The 21,791-nt window shown below is 38.4% G+C and overlaps 1 long non-coding RNA gene across 2 annotated transcripts; it reads right to left on the bottom strand.

The window, feature by feature from the left end:
- Positions 1-9,477: 9,477 nt before the first annotated feature.
- Positions 9,478-19,269, bottom strand: LOC136686038 (uncharacterized). 2 transcript variants are annotated; one of them, XR_010800273.1, is made up of 3 exons: positions 19,187-19,269; positions 10,373-10,501; positions 9,478-10,252 (listed from the first exon to the last, which is right to left on the bottom strand). It is a non-coding gene; the product is annotated as an uncharacterized lncRNA (long non-coding RNA). The 2 variants fall into 2 exon arrangements; XR_010800272.1 differs by lacking the exon at positions 19,187-19,269 and having other exon boundaries at positions 9,478-9,955; positions 10,039-10,252; positions 10,373-11,268.
- Between the last annotated feature and the right edge of the window lie 2,522 nt (positions 19,270-21,791).

Here is a 21,791-nt window from a genome sequence, read left to right as displayed (position 1 = left end):
CAGAGCTGTAAGCCACTTTTTTCCGGACCCAGATCACTCCTAATTTTTGGAAAAGAAGGAAATTTGAATGGAGAATGACCAGCGACAGTGTGATTCATTCCAGGAAAAAGGCTTCATTTGTGTCCGGAAGACTGGTCCATGGAGTAGGGGATTACTCTTCCACATTTAGAAGAGTGAGCACAGTGACAGATTTCCAAATCATTTTCATATCACTCAAACGGCTCCGTTAAGTACGTTGAACTTTGGTCTTGATGGCATTTGTTACATTCTGCAGTGCTGAACAGATGATGCTGAGGACGGCTGAGTTTGTTTCTACTCATTAGACACTTCTGTATTCTCAGATTTATGAATTTGCTTTAAAAAAACAAATTCAAAAACAATGGAGATGTAGTGAATGTAATGAAAGAGGATGTAACTGGGGAGGTATTTGTTGACCTGGAATTTACAGTGATTGGTTCAGGATAAAGTTACTGGTTAATGTTACTACGACTGACCCTGTTGTTATAGGTAATTAACACTGAGCAGGTTAGAAACAACAGCTAATTTATGACCAGGCTAATGTTAGTTTGATTACAAGACAAAACAACTCTATATTTGTGCAATCTGTACAAATATTGTGACAGTTTATTTATTACTAGTACCTTGCAAATGTATGTGCCCCATTTCCTTTTGGATTCGACGGGATTTATCTCAGTGCTTAGTAAAGCGTGGCCAACATAGCAATAAAAAATTACTGTCTGATTCAGGCATGAAAATAAATTAATTAAACTAGGCATTTCACAAATAATCTCCTAATTATCCTGAATATTTTTGGACTAATCAGTTATTAGATTTCACAATTATATGTTAATGTTACATCAATATAATTATTGGTTAAAAAAATAGCAGAAATGTTGTTTATTCCAACATATCATGGATCTTATGAAAACACCAAAAGATGTTATAAAAGGAGGAAGTGGTCAGCCATGTTTGTTTCTATCATGTAATCAAAAGCTCTGTTTACAGTTGGGAGCTATTAACTGACACAGGAAGCAAGATTGCTAATCAGACAGTTTGGCCATTTAAGGTTTGCATATTTATAGATGCAATACACAAAAGACAACTGGTCCCATTTAAACTGTCTCTAATTAGTGTGTAGTCACATACTTACAATAGTGTAACTACCAGGGTGGCCTCTATTAATGCTGCAAGTAGTACACCTTATGTAAATGCAAAAGTATCAAGTTCAATTTATTAATGAATAAATTATGAATAATTATAAAGCAACTATACGTATGTAATTACATGACTCTAAGCTGATACTCTACTATTTTAATCCATCTGTAACTGTGAACCCATTACCATTTGTTTACATTGTTGTTACATGTATTGTTAATATGTAATGGCACAGTTGTTTCAGATATGAAAAATGAACATGTTTGATTGGTAACTTTAGTTTTCTAACATGGAAAATAAGCTAAAAATGTGAAGCCAAAATGCCAGGCCCATGACGTGTCTCCATAAAACACACACTGAGCTGAATGTTGAGCTCTGGGCCATGAAGCTTGTCAGCAAACAGAGTTAGAGGTCACCAATCACCCTATAACACTTAACCGAACCTCTGGGTCTACACTAAGCAGTGGAGGTGATGGCATTGGGCCCAAACACGCAGCACTTACTTTCACAGCTCTCTAGACTGTCCTCACCATCCATCGGACCTGAGTGATGGCCGGCAAGCGACAGAATGCCATTATTTACCTCGCCGTCCGAGCCAGCACCCCAACGTCACATTGCTCGCCCATTAGCAGCTCAACAGCCTCTTAAACTTAATTTGGCTTGATTTGTGTTGTTTGCAAGTCAAGCCTCGGCATCGATTACAGTGTCATGCGATAGGCCTCACACACTGAAGGAAGCTGTTTTACAGCATGTTCAGGACAGTAGCTTAATGTATGTGCATGTGCTAAGGTGTTTGCTCTGAGGACAGTGGTGGCCAAATGAATGGAATGTGGGTATCTTCAGCAGATGTGTGAATATGTAGCGTCTCAAGCTTCAAATGACATTGGACCCAGGTTGACTACAAATTAATGCAAAAGTTTGGATTACATACCCAGACCTTTCATCCATTTTGTCCACAAAAATATAAACATTAGAAAATGTAAAATGTCCTATTACTTTTGCACAAGCCAGTTTTACACTGCACTCTGTCACTGTGGTGCCACCCTGTACTATTCAGTATTTTATTCTATATTAATGATAGATTTTTAAGTATTGATTTCATATCAATTTCTTCCCCAGGACTTATATTTTATTACTTTGTTTTACCCATTTCTATAATGAAAGTGTGGCGCAGCAGGTAGTGTCGCAGTCAAACAGCTCCAGGGGCTTGTAGGTTGTGGGTTCGATTCCCGCTCCGGGTGACTGTCTGTTAGGAGTGTGGTGTGTTCTCCCTGTGTCTGCGTGGGTTTCCTCCAGGTGCTCCGGTTTCCTCTCACAGTCCAAAAACCCATGTTGGTAGGTGGATTGGGGACTCAAAAGTGTCCATAGGTGTGGGTGTGTGTGTTGCCCTGTGAAGGACTGGCGCCCCCTCCAGGGTGTATTCCCGCCTTGCGCCCAATGATTCCGGCTCTGGACCCACCGCGACCCTGAACTGGATAAGCGGTTACAGATAATGAATGAATGAATTTAAACTCTATGTGCCTTTTGTAAACAATAATGTACCTGTACAGTCCCTTGTTCTCCTGACAGTGTGCATGCCTCATTTTCACACTTTGTTACAGTACAAACATTGGAGGATACCTGCTCATCCTACATTTATTTATTTTATTTTTCTTTACTGAAATGAATGGTATTGTTAGAAAGTCTGCACAGACTTTGCTACAGTAATAACCTCTACTCGTATAAGAACATTGATCACTACATTTTGGAACATTGCTGTGGAGATTTGATTGCCATAAGGTCTTTAAATGAGGTCATGTTTATGTTACGTTCTGTATCATAAACGTGACTCCAGTTCATCTCAGAGATTTCTGATGAGGATCCGTCTCACAGTTCCACAACTCAATCCTTAGAGATTTAGTCCCCTGTAGGTGATGATTCGCATTGTATATTAAACTGATTTAAAAGGATTATTAAGAAATATATAAAGATTGTGAGTTAATTACTGCAAGCTTGTCAAATAACTGTAAAAATAAGAACTGACTGGAAGTGCACTCGTGGAAAGGTACTGTAACCTAGTAGTTTCCGCTGGCAGCCATGCTGCTAGACTTTTTTAAAAGATTATTTTTAACACTGGGCTTGCGAGGAAGGGGAGATCCAGGGAAACAACCACAGCCAAAGATACACATGGAGCAAATTTAGTCTGCATTTCTGTCTGGTCAGTGAAACAGCAATAAATGTTATTGTGGGCAAACTTTCCCCAGAACTGAGGTACAGTAACATATTGAAAAGACTTTTATCTGCTTTTTGTGTAGCGTAGAGGCTGGTAAGCCACATTATAAACATAATTAGTGTGTAAACATGCATCCTCATATCTCCAAGCTGCCATATTATTATGCTAGCTTGAATTTGTATGTGTGTGTATGTATGTGTATGTGTGTGTGTGTGTGTTTGTGTGTGAGGGTGTTTGTATTTATATCAATGCCAAGCTATGTGCATGTGGGTGAGATTTATTCAGCTTGTCCACTGCTGCTTCATTATGGCGGAGCTTTTCGAGAGTGGGGGATCTCCAAACAATTTATGACAGACACCTTTATTGGTCTCTATAAAAAAAATAGAGGCAAAGATTGATCATCCTGCTCTGCGTCCAGCCCATGGGCCCGGCACGGCCCATTAAAAAGGGCTGCTGCTTTACAGCGTTTTAAACGGGCATATGTCTGGTCACCACTGGCACTCGGCAGTGAGGGGAGCTTTAGGACCCAGAGCCCTATCTGCTCTATCTAAATGGGAACAGGCTGGGTTTGTGTGTGAGTGTGTGTGTGTGTTAGTGCTTTGTCCATCCCAGTTTAAACCATTGCATATTTTTAATTGTGACACTAAATAACAGCTATGTATTATTTAATAGGCTCTTATTGGCTTATTTATTTGGCAGGCATAACGGCCCTTTGGTCTCTGAAAGGGCATTAAAAAGACACCAGAATTAGCTGGGTATCTGCTTGTTAGTTGGCTCTGTGTAAGTGTGTGTGTTCATATGTGTATGTGTGTGTGAGAGAGAGAGTATGCAGTAAAGCTGCATCTTTAAATGAGAACATCCTGCAGTTTGATTTTGGCTAAAACTACAATGGAGCCCTTGCAGCAAAGAACCACATATGTGAAAATTTTTTGTAAACACCACTTGAGTCTGAAATGACACTGTTTGATGCCTTCTGCTTAAAATAACAGTTGCTAAGACATTCCTTATGTTTATTTTTTTTTTCTTGTATTCATCCATATATGTGCATGCTTATGCTAAAAAAAACTACCCTACCACCAAACTAGACAAGTGAACAGTGCTATTAAAAATGGAAATGGCTTATATGTGATTCTACATTGCAAGGGCTTAGATAATCCAATAGATTTCCCCCTAAACCTACTGAATTCAGAGGGACCTGTAGTTTGTAGAGAAGTAGCGCTATTAGTCTAAAATCCACCTTACAAATTTCAATTGTTAAAATGTAAAATCGTACAGGATTTGGACTGCCATTCTAGGGAAACTTACAGAGTGAGAAGTGTTCACAGTGGAGGCGATAGCAACCAGATGTCCATGGTGTGTAATGCCACTAAAAGCTGCATGACAGAAAGTATTGCATTAAATGGTTATGAATACCCTGCTAGATGTCAAGAACAATGTCTTGTGAGAATGTCTCACATTAAACATATTTTAAGAATCCATTTGTTGGGAAAGCACTTGTAAGACACAAGGCAAAATAGTCCTGTTTTATCACTGATGTAACTTAATCAGTATTTCATATCTATTGTGCTGCAGATATTGTGATATCTGATTGCTATCAACAGCAAGGAAAAGTTGCATTAGAATGTGACTTAGTATCTGGGCAATGCAACATTTCACATTTTAATGTAAACAATATATAAATATTATGCAAATCAGTTTTGAAAAACTGTGTGAAATTACTGATAAATGTTCAGTATTGGGGTTTACTGGTGTTTGTGAAAACAATGGAAATATTGTTAACAATTTGAGGTTTGGTGTTCAACGTGTCTCTAATTGTTATACATTACTGTGCTGTACTATGCTTGACCTACTGACCTAGGATCAGTCGTCTTCTTGTCTCCTTATGAGAGAAAAGTAGAATTTTTCAGTGCGATTCAACCTCAGATCATGACATGCAGCATTGTTCTTCCATATCATTAAACATTCAGATGCCAGAGGAAATGGTCAGGAACGGTACATATTTATTTAGTTTTGCAGTGTTGTGAGTAGTGCTGCCTTCTGCCTGGATCCTGTCCAGGAAAGAAATCAAATCAAATCCTCGACATAAAATGGTGTGAAATAATACGTTATAATTTCTTATGATGTTTACGCCATGTGCCAAAAAAAGAATGGGTTTGACTGGTTCAGAGTCTCTTCAGTGTAGAAAACTATCGATGCTGCAGCACTGCAACGTGACAACAGAGTAGACATGAGTGTGCATGTGTTATCTAGCTACCTTAGACAGCATTGTGAGCAGAGTTAGCTAACAATATCAAGTTATTGATCAAAGTGTTGCTAAAAATGCAACACTAGCAATGTAGCTAGCCTGTAATGGATGACATTCTAAATATTATATTTTGGCTATATTACACTCATATTACGCCCTGCACAGTGCACTTCAGACATCAAACATGTCCTGAGTGGTCCTCAATGGTTGCGCAACAGCTCCAGGGACCTGAAGGTCATGGGTTCAAGTCCCACTCTGGGTGACTGTCTGTGAGGGCTGTATGTGAGTGTGTTTCCACCGGGTGCTCCAGTTTCCTCCCAATGTCCAAAAACACACGTTGGTAGGAGGATTGGTGACTCCAAAATGTTCATAGGCGTGAGTGTGTGTCGCCCTGTGAAGGACTGGCGCCCCCTCCAGGGTGTGTTCCTGCCTTGCGCCCAATGATTCCGGGTATGCTCTGCACCCACTGCGACCCAGAACTGGATAAGTGTTACAGACAACGAATGATTGAATGTATTCATTTACAGAAGTTATTATTATTATTATTTGAATAAACATATACAATATTATTTTATATATTATTTTAAAGATATTTTTAGAGATACTCCATTTAGAACAGTTTAAGTTCCCATAAAAAAGGAAATTTGCTGCAGTCGCTGCAGAAGTAAGTTGGGACATGCAGAAAACTTAATAATGTGTTGATGTTGGCACACAGTGGAATCTGTCAACACGCGCACACACACACACACACACACACACAGCTGTCAATGAGCTGTATGCATAGACACCTAGAACTAATTAAACAGCTCAGGTAGTGTGCTGTGTATGTGCGCACACACTTCTGTCAGCATCTGAGACTCTGATTTACATAAGAGCTCTCCAGGGACTCAACACTTCGTCCTTAATTGAGCCTCAAGTCAATCAGCGGCCTTGCTGGAGGCCGCACAGCCTTAATAAACACACCCACAATCAAACAATAGAGCAGAACAGCTTCCTGACGTCCTAACAAAGCAAAAGGCGCCACGATGTGTGTTAATGTGATGAGATGCTATAGAAATAATTTTGGGCCATTTGGGATCATTTAAAAACACAACTTGACATATTCCATGATGAATGGTCCAATACAAATGGCTACCATTTTAAAACATGTATATTATTGTTATAGCATGTATGATATTCGATGCTAATGTTCACCTCTTGTATAAACTTACCAGAGATACAGTGTCATGGTGTTGAAATGATTAACCGTCTCGTTTACTAGCAGAGTGTGTATTACTGTCTGATATGATATACATTCAATAGTGTGTAATATTGTACCCTGTGAATGTGTCCTGGATTAACGGCATTAAAACAGATGTTGAGCTAAGACATGTGCAGGTATGGTGCTTAATATTACTGTGTGTGTGTGTGTGTGTGTGTGTGATGGAGAGGGTGAGAGGGAGGTATGAGGACAATGGCGTCTGGGTGGTGTTATGTGCAGCAGTCTTGCTCTCACTGGCTCCATTCACTGCAAACTCATCCGTCCTCCCTCACGCCTCCATACAGAGGTCATCCTGAGGTCACTCACACATAGGGGTTACCGCAAGGTCATGAGCATAACATCCTTCTGAGTGCAAACAAACACGTGCACATACAAGCAAACACACACACACACACTGAAAAAGTAACTGCATCTCAGCTCACTGAACTTAGTTTGTATGTATCAATGAACACAATAAAACATAGCTCTAAACTTAAATAGAACTTTTTTATTTTGTCTCAGGATGTTTCAAAAGATAAATCCTTTTCCAAAAGTACATTCATCCGGTCACTTTTGGAATCTCTAAACAAATATACATTTACAGTAGAAGGAAAAGATACGTTTAAGACTTAATGTATAATTGAATTCAATTTATCAAGATTCTATTTGCAGTAGTTTTTTTTTTATATAAATTCTATTAATATATATTTCACACAATTGTAAACAATGATAAAAAGTTCTAACCAAATTGAAAAATACAGTGTTTTTGCGTGATATGAATAACATGTAAACCTAAAGAAATATATACTTCAAATCTATTTACAAAGATACCTGTCAAACATGCTTGGGAATGTTGATCCAGAGTGTGGGAGCTATTGAAGAAAATGATCCACCAACTGAGCTGTAAGTGATCCTTCGACTTTGTAGTAAGCTTCAGCTGAGTGAAGAGGCCTAGACAGGCCACTGCGCTTCAGCAGATCAGTAAAATAGGCTGGAGTTAGGTCATTAAGAGTTTTAGATGTCAAAACCAAGACCTGGTAGTGGGGAAATATTATTTGTCACATCAACAAACGTATTACCAAAAGTGCATAAACTGAAAGACAGAAGTGTGTTGATGTAGTTATACTCCATTCATATGGATATGGCATAGAGTTAAAGGTAAGTCATTTCCATGTACTGCTTTTGTGCTATGAAGTGAATTGAGTGTTGGAGTTCATACTTTCCACCCTTGAAAACTCTTGAGGTTTGTCTGATTGTGGTTGCTCTGTTATAATTAGTTTAATATATTTTTTTAATATTTCTGTGACACATACAGGCAAACTTGAACCCTCAAAATCACAAATTTTTTATGCCTTCCTAGTGTTAATGATCAGAAAGTTGTAGAATTGCCTAAGATTCATATTTTATACATGTATCTGCAGCATATTTTAGTGGTTTAATATTGTGAACTGTGAATCCAAAGTTTTTAACTGCAGTTTTTAACTCTGAAGAAAAGTGTATATCTAAACCATACCTGCACCATTAAAATTCTCTTCTGTTGCTTCTATTGCAGTGAACTGTCTTGTATTTTATTGAAGTGTGTTCTATTCTTTATGGCCTATCTACATTTCTCCTGCAAAAACAAACATGCTGGTCACCTTCCCTGGGCGTAACACTTAGCCCAGGTGTGTCCATGCTGTTCGATACAGACTCGATATTGTCCTGAAACCTGAACGCCACTGGCGTCGCTGAGCTCCTCGAGTTGTGATTATTCCGTCTGGACACTCTCTGCTCGGCCTGTCCGTCAAACCGCCGCAGGGCCTCTCTCTCTCGGACGAGTGCAATTGATTTAAGGGAGCCCTCCAGGTCCACTGTGCATTTTCATCAAAACTGCAAAATCAATGCTAAGCAGATTTAGAACCTCGTCATGAGCCATATTTCAGCTAGCGCCCTCGCTAATGCTGACGCGTCCACTGCGGCCATTATTACCCGCCATTAGCATTACTGTCGCCGGCGTTACAAATTCAGCCGTTCCACCTCATTTACATTCACCAAGCAAGGGGAGCAAGGGGAACGTGTGTGTGTGTGTGTGTGTGTGGACACAGGGAGGGGGCGGTCACTGAGTTTGGGCAAGAGAAAACAGGAGAGTTTATAGAGGAGGGACTTTTAAGGCCTGCTGTGTTAGCCTAGCATTGTCCACTCACAGAGGGGAAAGTGATGCAAACAGAAACTAATATATCAGGGTCTTGATCCTAAAAGTGGTACAGCTGTTTGATTGAATGTCTTTTTTTTTTATTTCAGTTGTATATCTTTCTGTCTATAGCTTGCTGGCCTAAGTTGTCAAAGTGAAAAAAAAAGACTAGGGTAATTGGGGATGGGAAGTGGATGGCATTGCAGCTGGACACAGAGTGGGTGGAGCTGATGGCCTTGCCAGTATTATAGACATATGATGTGCTTAATGAAACACTAAGAATAACCTTCAACCTATGTGTACCTATAGATTTATACAGTTTCAATATATTTATAGAGTCCAGTAGAAGCACATTTCCAAATTAAATAAACTGATGTGTTGAATTCCTGAAATCACCCAGATACAAATATAGTAACAGACCATAATATGAGGCCGGCTGCTGGAGAATGCTGATCTGTGAGGCAGTTTATTTGTCAAAAATGTTCAAATGCAAAACTAAATATGAACCAAAAATATATCACAGACAATGCTTAAGCAACATTTTTACATTGTGTTCTCCGGGAAAAACACAAAAGTGATGTACACACACACAACCACATACAAATACATATACATATATACCATAAATACCTGCACATTTTCAACAGTGTACAGTTCACAGCAGGAGCAGTTATGTTAAGTTAATGGATTTTCCAAAGATGCCAGAAAAATGGTGTCTTTGGAATGACATCCTGAAAAATGGCCTGAATGTTTATGAAAAATAATTATTCCAGAGAATAACCAGATAAACACAGTGAAAGTTAAACGTTACTTTTGAAAACTTGCATATTACATAAAACATCTTTCTTGTAAAATTGAGTTTATTGTTAAAGGTGTTCCCTGGATGGACCAGTGAGGCATTGCAGCTTGTCAAAAAGAAGACATTAGTCCCGTCTAATGGAAACAGAAAACCAAATCAGTATACACTTACACTTTAAATGAAGTGTCCCTATAATCCAATAGAAGAAGGGACTCACTCGCTCTTCTCTTTCTGGATCTGATCAATAAGTGTGTATAACTGTCATGGATCACTGTGGGAGTGGATGAAGCTAAACGGCACCGAGTTGCATTCACACAGTTGTATATTGTTGCTGTCACACAAAAACCTCATAACTCCATTAGCTCACTGTATACACAGTTTTGTGCCAAACTCTGATTTCTCCATTTATTTAAGTCTCACAGAAAAAGGAGCTTAAAATACAATAATACACACACCAAAGGAAGGGGAGAAAAAAATTAATTCAGTAAAAATCAGATGTATAAAAAGTTACAGCAAATGGAACTCTAGACAATCACGCAAGGTAAACAAACCTGTCACCAGTAGATAAAGAAAACGCATTCATCTGTGACAGTAGAAAGTCAAGTTCCAGTCTTGTTTCAAATCGAAATAACCCACAGCTACTCCTGTCCATCCTGTTACTGAGAGACGTCAACAAAGCCCTATGGGTATAAAAGGATATGGAGCAGTCAAATACCTGTTCCTCAGGAAATCAAACGTAGGTTTATTCAGAACGACCAAGTGACCACCCCACAGTACAGATCTACAGATACGACGCTGTGTTTTATTTCTCTCTCTGATATCTGCCCTTTACACTGGAATATGCTTTAAAAACCGTTATGTGGTTTATTCAACAGAAGGACTATATTGTCTTGAACCTACGTCATCTGGGACACAATACACAAGCTCATATGTTCTGTACTGAAATAACTTACATAGGGTTAGGTTTGTATTATCAGGAAAAAGGGAACCTTTAAATGACATTTCATAAAACAACATTAGTACAAACAGTGATGTGTTTACAGGCAGAAATGGAAAGAGAAAGAAAGAAGAGTCAGAAAGAAAAGAACAGGGGCCAAGCTGGGCCTGCTGCCTTTGATCAAATTCAGAGAAGAATTTACAACTGATGTGTGTGTACGAGGGATATATCATGTTGTGGGGGCCACATGCTCATGTTGTGCGGACTTCTCATGCTAAATTAGAAAATTAACGGTGAAGACATGTTTTAGGGTTAGGATTAGGCTAGTAATACTTATGTATAAAGTAAGTCTTCACATAAACTATTGAAGTGTATATAAAATGGTCCCCAGTGCAAGAAAACCAATGTGTGTGCGTGCGCAAGGACTCCCCTTAGAGCATGCTCGGCTCTGAGCCGAGGCCTCTCTAAATCTTATCCTACAGATTTACAGCAGCTCCATTCACACCAGTAACCAGAACACAATCACTATCACAATCAGCACTGCCTTACAGCTGCACACACACACATACACACACACACACAGGCCAGCTGATGCTGAATCAACTATTCAGAGGAAATTAAAAAAAAAAAAAAGGGAAAAAAAAAAAATCAGGGAAGACACGTGCACTAAATCACAAATACCTCTCACACAAACACACACACACACACTTGGCTTGAGGGCAGCACAGAACAAAGAATACAAAGCAGGGAAATTATATTTAAATATATTAGTGGTAACATACATGACTGATTCTTCTTAATGTTAAATTAGACTGCAGTATACAGAGCTTTGACCACATGCTCTTTAAAGCTGTTTGGCTAAGGTTTGGACTCATTGGCAGAGACCACAGCCACAGCAAAACGATCTCATTTAACCTTCAGAAATATCCAGTCACCAAAATGTAAAAAACACATTTTTGTGTGTGTGACATCACATGAACAGTGAATTCAAAATGAGCAGTTCTTACATCTTAGTTTCAGTTTGTGGACGGTGGAGGGCACTGCACATTTTAAACCTTACATGCTACATAACAATGGTTTGTTCTGTGAAAATGAAACACTCAGTGTACAAGTGAGTATGGGTTCCTTTGATTTCATAAATAAAAATATAAATAAATAATGGTGCAAACCACACACACATTAAAAAGAGCTCAGTTCTGAGATCAGTTTTCCTCTTGTAAACTGTGCTATGTAAAGTCAAGCACTGAGTTGGAGAAGCTGAATTCAGCTCATTGTGAAAGGGACACTTGTGTTGAGATCCCGTACACTGAGGTCAAAGGTCAAAGCGCAAGCAGTTTTACGTGTGTGGACTGGACAATGTCACACCTTCACTGCAGGCTCTCCCATGAACCCCCTGGAGAGCCCACTTCCACGTAAACACACACCTAACCAAACAGCACCCCCAGAGCCAGCGAAATGGCTGACAGTTTACAAGCTCAAAGACAACAGCTTCGCCATCAGCATGCAGCTTCCCTCCCCCCGTGCCTCCTCCATGACACTGTCGTAAATTCCTTTCTCTTCTTTCTCTCTACCTCTCCCTTTCATTCTCACACACAAAGTAGCCTCTTATTCTTCTCATTTAGTAAGCCATCTTCAAAATAAAAGTTCTTGAAAGGTTCTTGGATTGCTTAAATGTTTCCATAATCACACACCTCCCTTTGTGTTCATTTACAGCATCGTTGTGAAGGACCTTTATTTGCAGTTTTTATTTTTAAGTGTTGAGGGTTTTGGGATTTGGACCAGTTCACACACAGTTTAAAAGACTATACATAGATGTCAGAGTAGACTGTGGTGACCAGAGGGGCACAAAGTGTACACTTCAACATAGGGTTGAACATCATTTACATTTTTCACTGGAACACTGGACATTTAAATGTCTGTATAACACTGTCTCTGTCATAACAAAAACTCTCGTAATGAAGGACCACTTCAGGTCCCCATAGAGTACTTGAATATAGAGTATTTTAAAAGATAACAAATAAAAATGGTTATTCTTTTGGTGTGAGGAATCGTTAAAAGGTTTAGGAGCTCATTCTAACTGCTTTATATTAAGGCAAAATCCTACTTCAAAATGGTTCTAATAGAGTCACATCTATATTTCCTATTGGAAAGGTCCTTAGGGAACCAACGCTAGTTCTTCTATCGCATTGCTCCAAAGAACTCCAAAGAAGAAGACGGTAAATCTCTTCAAAGTCAGTCAAGCCTGGAATAAAAATATTATTTTTAATCATGTTTCAGGCTTTTTGGAACCGCCTCCTTCCAAACACCTCATTTTACCATCATCAAGACAACCGACAAAATGCAGCCAACGCTACCTGCAGGGGACACAAATTCAAAGACATAAACTGGATGACAATGATTACAATTTGGCTCTTTTGCTGGAGGTTTAATATAGGTTTCACAGAGCTTCCAAAAGTTTCAGAGAGTGTGAGCATGCTCCAGTGTCTTGAACCCACACAGAAAACCATGTGTTAATTGAAACCACCCAGCTACAATAAATCTTTGTTCCCCTTTTCATTTCCAAGTGATAATATCTTAGCTTAGCTTAAAAAAAGCAAGGCTCCCTGCCTTGCTCTGAGAATATATTCTATTTCTGTGAGTGGGATCTGCCATAAAGCAGTGAGCTTCACACTTGTGTCATGCAGTAATTTATAGGTGTGGGCTTGCTTATGTGGATGATTTGAATGGCCATTTTGAAAGAGGCTTTTGTGGAAAGCACAGTGAAATTAGCGGTGTGTGAAAAGAGAGCCCGATTTTTCCATGAGCTTAAAAATAAACGCTGAAATCAGGCTGGATGTAAATTACAGCGTGTGTGGAAACTCATTTGGCTGCGCTCTCCCTTGATGGAGCCGAGAGGCCAAATGACAACAGCGGAAAGTTTCTGTGAGCGAGGCTGTGGCGAAGTGTAATTAGCGAGCCAAGACACAAACATTTCATCATGCTGGGCTGGTTCTCCCTCCACTTCTCTCAAGCTAACTCCCTTTCATTTGCTCATTTACTTCTACACACGCTTTCGTCCCAACCCTGCTGGAGTAGCACACCTAAAACTACTTCTAGAGACAAAAGAATAGTTAATAAAAGCAATGAAGTTACACATTTCTCCTTATGGCAAATGTAGCTGATCAGCTAAGACCAAGGGTAAAATACACTTGCTTAAACCAAGTTTTTTTAGTAACCTAACCCCAGAAGTCTTCTTTAGGTGGTGAAGGTTTTTACGTACCCTAATCAAAAACGAGAAGCAGAAGGTGGACGATAGGATGATATATTATTGTCATTGTGATAATTCTACACATCATCTGTACAGCAGGAGTATCAACACCACACAGAAAAAAATCGGATCAAATTAAAGTGTAAACAGTGACAACAGGCACATAGAAAAAATCCTTTGGGTTTATTTTTTATATTTATTTTGGGTGAATGAGGAATATAAATTTTGTTTGTGTTGTGTGTTTTGTCCATTCACCCATCATTACAGAGAGATAGATAGAGAGAGATCTCTTTATCAAACCCAGAGGGAAACTCAGCTGTTATATTAAATATAAAAAAACAGTAGTAGCTGTATTTTAATTGATAACATAAACCACATAACATCACTGTCCAAATAAAAACACGCATCTCTCCAGTTTTGTCAATTTTAGTTCATTTGAACCCAGCAGCTGTCTTTCACCTTGTGTGAAAATGTCATGATGAATGGACCAATAGATATACTCCAAAACAACATTGTTTAACGTACATTGACATAAGGTTTTTTCCTTCTTCTATTAAGTGATGATAAGTAAGTCTACTTCAGATTATTGTACGTTCAGAAGCAGGACTGAATAGCAGAATGGTTTTTAGCATGGTACAGTATTACATTAGCCTTGTAAATTCACTGCAAAACTACTGAGGACAACTTTAGACACAAAATCTTCTTTAGCGGACTGATTACATATGAATGTCAGGTAAATTTGTGTAGACATTTTTCTAGCTTAATTATTCCTTTACGAGAACTCGTCTTGGATTAAATGATGCTATCAGTGGTCATTTTCCATCTAAAATTGGTCAGTACATAAATGATGATGATTTTCTTTGTCCTCTTTGTGTTCTTCGTGGCTTTTTTCTTACTTTCTTTCCTTTTTTCCATCCTTCACTCATATTCCAAATGTGCCATGGCCACAAACATGAAAAACATCAATCTGACGCCACTCCTCCACCGACCAAACCACGTGCGTGCACACACACACACACACACACACACACACAAGCATGGCATTCTCCCCAGGAGGACAGGACCACGAGAGGCCTGGAGAGCTTATATTTGTGAAGACGTATATGTGTGCTGCAGTAAGGGCTTTGATTGACGGCTGTCATGTGTCAGGAGAGGGCTGTAGGCTGTGTTTGACTTGGCTTGAGAAGAGGTCTGTTCTCAGACAGAAAAGAGAGAGAAATACACAGAGAGAGAGAGAGAGAGGGGAGGAATGAGTAATGGAGAGGCTAGGAGGTGACCACGGGGCTGGGCTTGTTTTTCTCTATGAAGGCCATTGCACGAAAGAAGACATGGGAAGTGGAACTACTGGTTTTAGGTGTAACACACACAATCACACACACACCAAGCACAATGAGAGAGAGAGAGAGAGAGAGAGAGAGAGAGAGAGAGAGAGAACATCAGGGAGAAATATAGCTACCAAACTGAAGCCAGTGAAGTTATGAGGCATTTATATGGATGAATTTGAGATATTTAAGAGTCATCAAATACACTTTTTCACACTAAATACAAGCATTAAATAATACACCTATATTGTATCTCTCTCTCTCTCTCCTGAGAATAATAGCAAAATCCATGGCATATTAATAACTTCATGTGCATTTGTCTCTGGAAGTGGACCCTGTAGTGCCACGGTAGTGTTTTTAGGAAACACCAAACTCCACACAGACAGTGACTGGATGCAGGGATTAACCCCCAACCCCAGAACCCTGGAGGTGTGTGACAGCAGCACTCCCAGTTGCACCACCAAGCTGCCCGTAGTGCATCTATATATTATTTTAATACTGTTTAATAAGCTGTTAAAATGAACTGAATTCTATCTGGTTTTCTGTCAGTCATTTTTCTAAACAGGTTTATTTTTTTGGAAGTTGCAAGTAGATGGAGCACTAGACACAAATGATCATAAATGCAAGAAGCTGGGCTTTGGTCTCTGATACACCAGTCCATTCCAGACAGCACAGATGTTCACACACCCCTCCCCTCAACCCTGGTGGATAATTAAACCCCAATCTCTCCAATCTCAGGTGGGAGTTCTGGGGGGGAAGAGAGAGAAAAGAAAAAAAAAAGAAAAAAAACAAACTGTAAGGTCGTTTCAGTTCTGGGATTTCTGGCGAGGCGGCACTCATGGCTTGACAATTATTTGCCAGCTTTATCTAACTGAATTTCAGTTTCTTAAAATCCAATATGGCTGACTGGTATTAAAAGCATCCCAGTATTTTCAAAATAGTACATGGTTTCATGTAATTGGATGAAATATACACAGATAAATAAATAAATAACACCATCTCCTTGTTTCTATACTCACTGTCCATTTTCTCAGCTCCACTAACCAAACAGGAGCACTTTGTAGTTCTACAACTTCAGACTTTTGTCCATTTAATTAACCCTCTGCTTCAAATGGTCAGGACCCCCACTGGACCACCGTAGAGCGGGTTTCATTTGGGTGGTGGATCATTCTCAGTGCTGCAGAGACAATGACATGGTGGTGGTGGTGGTGTGTTAGTATTATGTTGGTATCAGTGGATCAAACACAGCAGCACTCCTGGAGCTTTTAAACCCCCTCACAAAGTCACTGCTGGACTGTAGGTGTCTAATACAGAGGTTCCCACCACATCAGTGTCACTGCAGCATTGATATAATCTCCACCAAAATCATACCTGTTACGTGGTGGTGTAGAAGGAGATCTACAAAATGCTCCTGTGCGGTCAGTGGAGCTGAAAGAACAGTGAATGTACAAAGAGGCAGTGTTAATGTTATGGCTGATCATGAGTACTGATATTACACTGTTGGTGTTGCAACAAAATGTCATTTTTAATGTTTAAAATAATCTTTTAAAAACCCCAGCTATTTACAGTGTGTGAAGTTAAGATAAATGGACCAATTGGGGTAGTCCAAGTTTTACATTAACATGAAAATATGATGTCAGACCATGGTCTTACGAGCTTTTTGTTTGACCAAATATCAAAGTACTTTAAACATTTATTTACTTTAAGTATTTAAGTATTTTTATGAATTTTTATCACATCCTTCAAAACAATTCAATTTGTCTTTGTGATGAACAGCTAAAATAAAAAATTGATAATATTTATTTTAATATTGAAATTTTAATATTGGTAAAGATATTATCCAGCATTTGGTGTTAATTATATTTATAATATATATTTTTTATTTTAGCAAACCTTATATTTAATAATCACCTTACTGAGGACGTACTAATGTATTTCCAACAAAATATAAGCAATGATATAACCAGAGGTGTCAAAATATCTGAATACAAAATCAATGAAGAACAGGGTCACGTGTACTGTGCATTCTTACTTATCATCGTCTACAGGTCCAAAACTTTGTTTATATTAACATTGACCTGCTATAAATGTACCCTCAGGATCCTCGAAGTAGTCTCGACAGAACCTTGCTGGTCTCCATGGTGCCCTGCATAAAGCTATTCTGAGCAAATAGCCAGTCACATAGCAATGTCAGTCATTTAGCTGAGATGATGTCAAGGCTGATCCAGTGCAGAACAATCACACACTCACTCTGCACTATGGACAGAGGTTCATTCAGGGCATGGGCTTCATCTCTCTCTGATTCTGAAGCACTCAGGCGGCTGATTCCTCAATACTTTAAGAGGAAAGAACAAAGCAGTGAATATGCCATCAACAAGTCCATTTTCACCTCTCTATTCACGTGAGAGTTAAAAATGTATGAGTGCAGCACAGTTACCTGCTTCTATACCTCCGGATCACAAAACCAGCTAATGTCTCTTCAGAACAGCAGAGTTTATTCGCTTATACAGGCCTTTTCAATAACATCTGTTTTACAGACAGGGTTATAATCTCGGTTCAGAGGACATATAGCCTAGTTAAACACTAATGGTGCCAGCAGCAATTCAGATAAGGGAAGGGAGTCAGATAACTCTTTTCTGCCCACCTTTATACGCAGTTTAGGAATCTACAATGCTGTGTAAGATCCAATATTTAATTTAACAAGGCAACTTCTTCATTTTAAACATCCTATCCTTCCCAGTCTCAACAAAGCTAAGGGTTTGTTTGGATTGGTTTAAGGTTTTTGAACCACATCCACCCTCAGAATAATAATAATAATAATAATAATAATAATAATAATAACAATAATACATTTATTGATTTCCTAAATATTTTAAAATATATTATATACAAATATAGAATATACAAATATATTATCACTTTTCAAATTAGTGTGCATTAATATTTTGGGTAAAAGTCTTGATATTTGTCGTCTTTCTATTATTTTAAAATGTTATGAAAGTAGTTATTGTTAAATAATATAATAGTTTATTAAATATAATTAAAAATCCCTTTAAACCATCAAACACAATAATAATAATGATTAATTTAAAAAAATCTGAGGAACGCGTGTTGATTAAATTATGAAAATATATGTAATCAAAATATATATAACCGCCACCAAGAATTCACTAACATGACTGCGGTTAATAAATACATGTGTGTTTTGTTATTCTTAATTCGCCTTTATTATATAAATAAATACGGTAAAACACAGAAAACTATAAATTAATAACAGGCTGCTGAAGGCCTGCTTATTTTATTGTGGGCTGTTGGGCAGAGGCGAGCAAATCTACTAAAACACCCGCTCTTTGACCAAATCGAAATAAAAAGCTTTTTAACTGCGGCGTTCGTAAATTTTATTCCTCTTGTAAAACACTGATGGTGTATGAAATAGTCGACAGAACTCGGATGTAAACACTGGGCAGAACCGCGCTCAGCTGTTAAACTCTGGCGAACCTCTTCCTTTCCAACGCGATGCTGCTGCTGTTGGTTTTAGTGGTTTTTAATGGTCTGAACCAGACGGCAGATAGATCACAACTTACCCCCAAAAAAAGTCCAATTTACTCCGTCGCGAAACGGGAGCTCGCAAACAACAAGAACAACGCAGGAAATAGAGTCTTCCAATCTCCTTTTGCTATTTTTTTAGTGTTCTGAGGGTGGGCCTGACAGCTCCACAACTTTTTTTTGACAGTCTCTCTCTCTCTCTCTCTCTCTCTCTGTGTGTGTGTGAAGTCTCTCTATCCGCGGTCTCTCAGCGCCCCTCACTTTAGCCTGGTGGCTAACACACTCGCACAGCTCTGAAACCGCTCCAACTCACCTTCTGCTCTGTCTCTCATCTTCTTGTCTTTTTTATTTCCCTATATTTGTTTCTTCGTGTAATACTTTCATTCTTTCTTTTCCCTTTAAATTATTTTTTTTTTCCTCACAGAACCGTTGCTACACCTCTCTGTAGTCATGACGTCATCTCTTGTCTTTTTTAACGTTAAATCTCCAACGCGTTTTAAGGAATGCTCTTTCTTTCTTTTTCATTTTTAAGCTTCGTATATAATTCAGGACAGCGGATAATTAAAGAAAAATTATTTTTTATTTTGGTCAGTCGCTTTATGTAATCCATTTATCCCTTTGCATTATATGTAAAATGTAAAATAAATTTCAAATAGGTGGTTTTATTTTTAAATATATTCCAAACAAACTTCTTTAAAAATGGCCATGTATTTTACAAATTCACATTGTGCATATATTTATTACCCCATATTGACTGGTTTAGGTTTCTATTGAGTGTGTGTGTGTTCAGGCATTTTATTCTTCTAAAATGATTGAAAAAAAAAATATTAATCGTAATAAAATGATAAAAACAAACAGAAGGAGAGGTTCCTAGTGTAATGTCTGTCTCCTCGGTGGAAGTCCTGTAGGAGACGGTGTGGAGTGAGTGCAGTGTGACAGTCCTGGGGCTTTTGTGTTAGTCACATGTGATGTTAATGAAGTTAATGTCTGAGAATATTGGAGAGTCTTATCAGCTGCAAACAAAGCTCGTGGCGTCTTGTTGAACACAAATACGTTTAATAGTTTCTGACAGCTGAAGATTATTCTGCTAATCTCATGAGTGCTTCAGTAATGATCTGCTCCGCGCAAGTTACACGATTATACTCGTAGATAAAAATAAAAGTTTGTATTGTTTATCATTATATAATAAATATAAAGTTTGATTCTTAGTGTTGTTTGTTAGCGTTGTTCATTTTGTTATGGAATATGTGTAAAAATCAATATCACAATGTTAACTAAAAGATTTGAATAAAACAACATGGAACTAGTAATGTCCATCGTTCATTTTCTTTTATTGATTCACTCCTTTAATCAGGGTTGTGTCATGGGTGTAAACCTCGTGTCCGCCGCTGGGTGGCGATCGTTTCTTGACTCCACACACACACACACACACACACACACACACAACAATCTTATACAAAGTCCAGTATTACAGGGCGGCTATTTACTACTCATTTATAAACACTTTACATGTGATCTAAGTGATTTCACTTTTCTCCATAAGTTTTGTTAATGTTTGTTAATAATGACATTCTCTCTCTCTCTCTCTCTCTCTCTCTCTCTCTCTCTCTCTCTCTCTCTCTCTCTCTCTCTCTCCCACTCCTTTTTATAATACTCGTGGAAATAGTTAAGTTCTATCTGAACTGTAAATTATCATTGATAATGGACTTTCAAATCGGTCTAATTTTAGCTCAGATGTGGTTATGTCTAAATATTATCAGATAATATTTTAGAAACAAAAATTGGAGAACTTCCTAATTATATATATATATATATTCCCAAGGGAATTTCTCTATATCACAACTAATTTATTTTCATATATATATTTATTTATTATTATTATTATTATTATTATTATTATTAATTTACAGACACCAAGGCCTGTATTTGTGTAAACCACACAGAGACAGCACTAGTTTCTGTACAATTTAACGGTGACAGTGTTGTTTGTGTCAGAAAAGTGAGAATGTGTAAGACATATAATGTAGTGTTGATTGTTCTCATTGTGATGTTTTTTAATAAAACTGAATGGTGAAAAATACAAATTATTTTTAATAAATACATGGCCCCCTCTGCTTTATGAAGCAAATATTTTTTAATAGATGATAATATTCATTCATTCCCCATAAAGTGTACTCTGTATCCTAGGTCACGAGCAAAGGTTTGAATAAAATATTGTTTGGACATAAGGCTGGTTATACTCCCGAGACTAAAGACAACTCTATCCAGTCCAAAGATGCACAATGGCCTTGTGTTCAGTGCATTGTTTCTGACACTGCGCTATTCAAGGAGCAAACCTATGAGATTCAGCCTTAGCGTGCTACAGTCCTGATACAAGAAGACATTCATTTACAGCCAGAGGAGCTCTGGACACGTGGCTGGAGACGGAAACAGTAAATCCGTGTCTTGTCTGGCTGATAATGGCGGCATATCAGAAAGAGAAGTGAGGAGGACTGTCACAGCTGATGAACTGACACTAGCACAACCCCAGCAGCATGAAATATTTATTACCGCCAAGCTGCTAACGAGCAGCAACTTTGTCCCAGCGCCTATTATAAGACATTACTCGTTGTTTATTGAACGTATTGGCTTCCTAAATTAGCTCTGATATGTAGTGACTCTTGGGCAATATACAGCTTCTCTAATAGACACTGAGGTTGAGTCTCAATTGGCACCCTACTCCCTAAATAGGGCACTGCGTAAGTCATGAAACTATGGCTCCTACACCCAATTACTGCACTAGTTAAACACCGAGTCGTGTTAAATACAGGTCTTTTTGTCAGACGTGCACTATTTGAATGAATAGGCCGTAATTTAATAACCTATATTGGGCACTACATAGGGAGAAGTGAGAGTGAGTGTCTTTTTGAGAAGAGGCA

The sequence above is a fragment of the Hoplias malabaricus genome, unplaced genomic scaffold (genome assembly GCF_029633855.1).
Source record: "Hoplias malabaricus isolate fHopMal1 unplaced genomic scaffold, fHopMal1.hap1 H_2, whole genome shotgun sequence".
Taxonomy (NCBI): Eukaryota; Metazoa; Chordata; class Actinopteri; order Characiformes; family Erythrinidae; genus Hoplias; species Hoplias malabaricus.
Note: the sequence above shows the minus strand (reverse complement) of the source record. Positions and strands in the feature narration are given on the sequence as shown.